Genomic DNA, 8,016 nt, shown 5'->3' with positions numbered 1-8,016 from the left:
AAAACTTTCCCTCAACTAGTTTGATTGCAAAGACTGCACTTAACTAGTAAACAGTAACACCGGTCTAAATCAGGGCACTATCGGTTACACACAGTGAGAGTATGAATAGCATAAACCCTTGAACACTTAGATCTCTACATAATCTAATATCTCATTTCCACTTCACCCGTATGCATAAACAAGTAATATATCATCAGAAATATAATGACTACCGATTCAACATGCTTTACTACTTGACAAAAAATACTAAAGCATCACATGAAAAGTATCACACATGACACACCGATTTTTCACATGGAAACCCAACTGGGAAAAACCACGGTGGGGATGAATATCCACAAGATGTTCTTTGAACTCTTTTGAAGTCCGCTCTGTTAGGAGCCTAGTCTGGTTAAAGACTTTTACAATAGGTTTTGCTAGGAACCGATCCTGCTAAGGATCACCTAGTTAAGGGATGGATAAATACTCGGTTAAAGGTTAGAACCTTGTTAAAGGTTACCTTGCAAAAGGATTTGAAGAACTCATTGAATTGAGTCACCCTGTTGAAGGATTTACACAAAAGCCTGTTAAAGCTACCTGATTAAGGGATTTTCCAACTGCTGAAATGGTTAGAAGTCAACTGGTAATACACTGATCTGATAACAACACTCAATGCCAAGGCAAATCCACTTTAGCTCCTTTTCTTCTGCAATCACACTCTGCAGGTATCAATACACTTCTCTGGTCTGGCAAGAATCAAGTATCTCTTCACTTAGATACACACATAGCATTTGCCAACAACCTCAAAATGAAAAACATCATCCCCTTTTCTTCCTGGTCCAGCTCGAACCTCCAACCATCCCCTACCTAATTCCCCTCAGATTAATTCCCAATCTGACCCTTTTGATTAAAATCTGACTTTCCCCAACACCCTTCATTCGACCCCCACTAAAAAGGTAGACGATCTTTCTATTTCCCCTCCCCCCCCCTCTTCTAGCCTTAAGACCCCAGGCTCCACACTTTGAAGTGAACCAGATTTTCTCCCCCATAACCAGTCTCCTTGTTCTCCCAATTATGTCCTTCCCGATTCGACAAGTAATAGGGATTTATTTGTTAATTGCTCTGGGTCGGAAGTTCCCTATACTTCGGCCTCCGCATGTGCATTGCCTAGCTCCGACTCTAATAGATCTAACAAAATCTTGGATCAATATAAGTCCTCTAAGAGAATGGAGAATGAAAATAGAATTATTCTTGAATATATTGGCAATGAGGTAGTCAATGACCTCATGGAGAAATTGATAGATGAAATTGCGGATGAGGAAGAACTTGTTCTGCAAAAATGCTTAATGATTGCAAATTTTTTTGAATTCAATTTAGTAAATATTGTCGAGATGAATAATATGCTTGTTGGTATGGATAGGTTAGGTAACGCCCACCGAGATGAAATCCTTGGCATTGCTAAAACTATGGTTGGTCCTGACTCCCCAGATTGTGCTAAATCCTATAGGAAAAAGGGAAGGAAAACTCTGGTTGAATTACGGGCCAAGGCTAGGGAGGCTGTAGGACAAATTAAGATGACATCTTTATTTAATGTTGGGAAGGGGAAGGTCCTTCCCGAGGTGCCATGAGGCTCCTAACTTGGAATGTTAGGGGCTTGAATGCCCCTAACAAGAAGCGGTTAGTTAAATGCTGCATAGCTAATATCAATCCAAAAATTATTATGATCCAAGAAACTAAACTTGATAATAATGAATTAACAACATTCAAAAAGAAACTGGGTCTCAAGTAAATGGTTGGGCTTCCCGCGAATCGTGCCTCTGGGGGCATTAGGGTAATCTGAGATCCTAGGAGGGTCTCCTTCACTACCAATATTCTAATGAAAAATTGGATGTATGGCTAGGTCTAAGGGATTAAGAGAAATGTGAAGTTTCTTCTTTTTAATATCTATGGACCTACGCATAACAGGGATAAACACAGGGTTTGGGAGGAAATTGATCTTTTCCTCCAAACATGCGCAAATAATAATTGTATCATTGGTGGAGACTTTAATGTCATCCTAGATCCCAAGGAAAAATGGGGTGGTAAGAAATCGGTCTCCCAAGCTTATCTGGACTTCAAATAGTGGGTCCATGGTAATAACCTTTTGGAAATCAAAACTACAAAAGAGTCCTTCACTTGGAACAACCGAAGATTAGTTTTTACAATGTTGTTGAAAAATTAGATAGATTCTTTTTTAAAGGGAGGCCAAGTGACCTCCCATACATTTTCTCTACAGATACCCTCCCCATCTCAAGGTCTGATCACTTCCCAATTCAACTTACTATCTCTGAAGATCAACAATCCACTAAGTGCCCCTTCAAGTTTGAATTAATATGGTTAAAAGAGGAAAATATTATCAATTTAATTGAACAATGGTGGTCAGGGATAGATGTCTCATGTTCAAAACCCTTTAAATTAGTTAGCAAACTCAAGAAAATTAAAAATAACTTAATTATCTAGAATAGAACTCATTTTGGAGATATATTTAAAAAGAAAGTCTCACTCGAAAATGCTTTAGAAGAAATCAATAGAGATGTCATTTCACATGGCATGAATGACCTCCTTTACTATAGGGAAAAAGAATGTCTAGCTGACTACGCTAATGTGTTGGCTAAGGAGGAAATCTACTGTAAACAAAAATCAAGGGAATCATGGCTAGAGGTTAGGGACAAAAATACTAAATTCTTCCACAACTGCACTAAACAAAGGAGATCAATAAACAAAATAACCAAAATTAAAACTAGGACTGGTACCTTTGTTGAAGATCCTAAGTTTATAGCTATTGAGGCAGTGGGATATTTTGAAGATATTCTCAATAACTGGGGGGGCTCAAATTTAACATCTAGGAATAAGATTATTAACAATATACCAAAACTTATCTCTAAGGATCACAACAGAGCATTAAAATGCTAAATTCGCTAAAGCTGAAATTGAATATGCCGTAATGTAGATGAACTCAGATAAATCTCCTGGCCCAAATGGATTTCTAGCTACTTTCTTCTAGAAATGCTGGCATTTCACAAGGGATGAATTCATGGAAGCCTCGGAAGAAATTAGAAACTTAGTATGTATACTTAAAGAAATCAATAATACCTTTATCTCCCTAATCCTGAAAAAAGACAAAGCTAAGGGATATGAGGACTATCACCCTATTGCACTTTGCAACACCCTCTACAAATATTGACAAAGACCCTGGCTAATAGATTACAAAAATTACTCCCCCTCCTTATTAGTGAAGAACAGACTGGATTTGTTCCCAAATGGTCCATTTATGATGGAGTCATAATCGCTCAAGAATCCATACACTCAATCCAATAAAATAAAAATCCCAACATGCTAATCAAGCTAGACATTAGGAAAGCCTATGATAAGGTGGATTGGTACTTTTTGTGCAAATGTTTAGAAGCCTTTGGATTTGACAAACAATGGATTAACCTAAACTATGAATGCATCTCTACCCCCAAAATATTTTAGACAATTCAAATAACCGGAAGACAACTGAGAGGGGGGGGGGGTGAATCAGTTGTCACAGATTACCGAAACTATTAGCAATTTAAAACTCATTAATACCAAAATAACAGTTAAACCAATTAAGCATAAATAATAATCACATAATAAGAACCACCCACATCACACCAAGATTTATACATGGAAAACCCGATAAAGGGAAAAACCATGGTGGGAATCCTACCCATAGTCAAATAATACTTCTACAATAAGTATGCGAATTACAATTGAGGGGCCTGCACTTGCAGGAAGGTCAACAACCTAGAGTGCACTACTCATCACAAAAGGAGCCTCACTGATTACATAGAAATCCAGACTACAATCTGGAGTAGTGTTGAACTGCAAAAGATAGCATCTCCTATGCCTTAGTACAGTTTCAGTTAAGCTCAATACCGGAGGACTAAATCCTCTTACATAAACCCAATTCGATCTCCAATGATCAATCAAATCCTCTGCCTGAATGATATTACATTATTTGTACATTACATTCCTTGACCATGACCTCTAACATAACCATGATGATCTACAATGAGATACATCTATATATACAAACCCTCGACCACTAACAATTAGGTCAGTCACCAGATAATAAACCAATTACATATTTACAAACCATGTCAGCCTTAGACCAAACAAATAATATCCAACACATAAGACATCTTGAAAATACATTGAGAGGTCCAATCCACACATTACATTAAAGTCGGTCCATAACCTAGATCAACCAAGACCCAATATAGGTCCACACACTAAAGAAATTATCTCCATCCACCAAGTCTCGAACATGATCAACAATAACATCTTGAAACTCCACCAGAAGCTGCACTAACACCACTTATGAAATTCATCAAAGATCATCAAAAAGCTCTATCGGTGAAACCCTCACCAAACCAAATTCAACTGACTGAATATGAGCATGAGTACCATGAACAAGCCAGTTTCATCACCAAACTATACCGGAGCCTACTGGATCATGCCGGATCCAAATCAACCAGAAACCACTCAAGCTACCAGGACTAGAAGGGTGCTGGTAAAGCATCCAAATAGCTAGTGTTGGCATCAATGACAAAACATCAATGCAACACATAATCAATTCGACCAAATGGCCAACAATCTCCCCCTTTGGCATTGATGGCAACATTAGATGTGAAAAACATCTAAGTACCAAGAAATGCCAAACAAGTCTCCCCCAATGGAAGACAACCAACAATCTCCCATATACAACTCTGAATGTCAATATCTCTCTCCTTTACTTTTCTTATTCATATCTCTCCCCCTATGATTTTTTCTTTTTCCTTTGTCTTTTTCACATCAATATCTCTCCTCCTTTGACATCAATGCTAGAAATCTGACAAAAATATCAAAGAAATAATATAAACCATTGAATCACAAAGTTGACTACTCCCCCTAAGTAATAGCATCCCATATCAGTGCCAGAATGAATAGTATCTCTTATAATGCATGTCGAACTGATGCCAAACTGGATCAATCAAGTCTCTACCAGAGGGGCAGAAACTTCCACTCCATCTCTCAGGTACTCAAATGATTCCTTGGGCAAAGGCTTAGTGAAAATATTTGCAATCTTCTCTTTAGTGTTCGCATAAACCAGTCTAACTTCATTTGCTTCCACCATTTCCTTCAAAAAGTTATACTTTATAGATATGTGCTTTGTTTTAGAATGAAATACCAGATTCTTTGATATATCAATAGCAACAGAGTTATCATAGTGAATAACTACCGGTGTATCACAATCCACCTTTATCTCCTTCAACATTTGCTTCATCCATAAAACTTGTGTACAGTTAGTAGAAGCAACAACATACTCATCTTCAGCAATAGATAAAGAAGTACATGCCTGTTTCTTGTTGATCCATGAAAACAACTTCTTTCCAAGAAAGAAAGCTTCACTGGAAGTGCTTTTTTGGTCATCAATATATCTAGCCCAATCAGCATCTATATATGCACATAAAGTAAAGTTATCATCCTTAGGGTACCACAAACCATATTCTGATGTACCTTGTAAGTATCTAAAAATCCTTTTCACAACCATCTCATGATTTTCTCTAGGATCACTCTGAAATCTTGAAACAATACAAACAACATTCATAATGTCAGGCCTAGTCTGAGTCAAATAAAGAAGACCTCCAATCATAGATTTGTATCTTGTAGGATTTACCGGTGCAGGAACATCTTTTCTTGTCAATTTCTCACTTGTAACCATAGGAGTACTTACCAATTTAGAATCTCCCATACCGAATTTCTTCAACAATTCCTTAGCATATTTAGTTTGACAGATGAAAATACCTTTGTCAGTCTGAGTGATCTGCAAACCTAAGAAAAATTTCATCTCACCAATCATAGACATCTCAAATTCTTTCTCCATATTCTTAGAAAATTCAATGCATAACTTATCTTCAACTCCAAAAATAATGTCATCAAAAAATACTTCAATAATCAGTATTTCACCATCAGTGATCTTATAATATAAATTACTATCAACACTGCCCTTAGTAAAACCAAGCTTCAAAAGATTTTTATTCAATCTTGCATACCAAGCTCTAGGTGCTTGTTTCAATCCATATAAAGCTTTCCTTAACCTACAAACCATATTTGTATCATTTGATAGTGAAAAACCATCAAGTTGCTTAATATAAACTTCCTCATCAAGATCCCCATTCAAAAATGCACATTTAACATCCATATGATAAACCTTGTAGTTTTAATAAGCAACATAGGCAAGAAATAATCTTACAGCTTCAATCCTAGCTACAAGTGCAAAAGTCTCTCCATAATCAATTCCTTCCTTCTGAGAATATCCTTTACAAACAAATCTAGCTTTATTCCTTATAACTTGACCATCTTCATTCAATTTATTCCTAAAAACCCATTTAGTTCCAATAATATTTTTTATTTTTAGGCTGAGGAACCAAGGTCCATGTGTTATTTTTCTCAATCTGATCTAATTCTTCTTCCATAGCTTTCAACCAATATTCATCTTTACATGCCTCAATTACTAATACTAGTTCAACTTGTGAAATTGAACATACCTCATTAGTTTCCAGTCTTCTTTTTGTCATCACCCCATTGCTCTTATCCCCAATGATATGTTCTTCTGAATGATTCAATCTCACATACCTAGGAATCTTCTGACTTTCTTTTCCTCTTCCCTGTTCTTCAGTTACTGTAGAATTCTCTGATACTACCGGAGTAACTGGTTCAACACTATTCTGGTAAAGGTGCTAACGATTCAGATATAATCGTTTCCACTATCAGTCATAAAATCTGATTTGACTTCTGTTCAACTCATCTACTTTGACATTAGCACTCTCCACAATTCTTTGCAATCTCTTGTTATAACATCTATATACTTTGCTTTCATTAGAATAACCCAAAAATATGTCTTCATCACATCTAGGATCAAATTTCCCAATGATATCATCTCTCGTGATATAACATTTACTACCAAAAGTTTTGAAATAGTTAACTGTAGGTGTATTGCCAAACCATAATTCATAAGGTGTCTTACCGGTTTCTCCTTTGATGTGTACTTTGTTGAATGTATAAACCACTGTTCTCACTGCTCCTCTCCAGTAGATATGAGGTAGATTAGCTTCCATAATCATTATTCTAGTAGCATCCAAGATAGTTCTATTCTTCCTTTCCACAACTCCATTCCGCTGAGGTGTCTGGGGAGAAAAAAATTGTCTTCTTATACCATGCTTCTCACAAAAGTTATTAAACTCACCGGATGTGAATTCTCCACCATGGTCTAATCTCAAACATTTAATCTTCAATCCTGTCTCAGTTTCCACTTTAGCCTTAAAGATTTTAAACTTTTCAAATGATTTAGATTTCTCCTTTAGAAAAGTAACCCACATCATTCTAGAATAATCATCAATGATTAACATGCAATATCTATCACCTTGAAGACTTTTAACTCTAGCAGGGCCACACAAATCAATATGAATAAGATCATGAATATCATTTGATTTATCTTGTAAACTCCTAAAAGAGGTTCTAACCTGTTTGCCCATTTGACATTCTTTACATATCGGATTATTGGGCTTCATAATCTTAAGTATATCCCTAACTGCCTTAGTTGAACTGATCTTCATAATGCAATCAAAATTCACATGACACAGTCTTTTATACCATAGCCAACTCTCTTTAATCTGTGTAATCAAACATGTTTTCTCACTGGAGTTCAAATGAAATATATTACCTTTTGTCTATGTACCGATTGCAATCTCCAATCTAGATCTGTTAATGATTTTGCATTTTCCATCCTTAAACTATAAATTAAATCCCTTATCTACCAATTGTCCTACACTCAAAAGATTATGCTTCAAACCTTCAACATAATAAACATTGCGAGTATTGTTCTTACCATCCAATGATATAGTTCCTTTTTCTTTGATCATACATTCTTTGTCATCTCCAAATCTAACTAGACCACCATCAAATTCTTGCAAAGATAGAAACTTCCCTTTA

Source organism: Cryptomeria japonica, chromosome 2 (assembly GCF_030272615.1).
Source record: "Cryptomeria japonica chromosome 2, Sugi_1.0, whole genome shotgun sequence".
In the NCBI taxonomy this organism is placed as follows: domain Eukaryota; kingdom Viridiplantae; phylum Streptophyta; class Pinopsida; order Cupressales; family Cupressaceae; genus Cryptomeria; species Cryptomeria japonica.
This window is presented reverse-complemented; position numbering follows the sequence as displayed.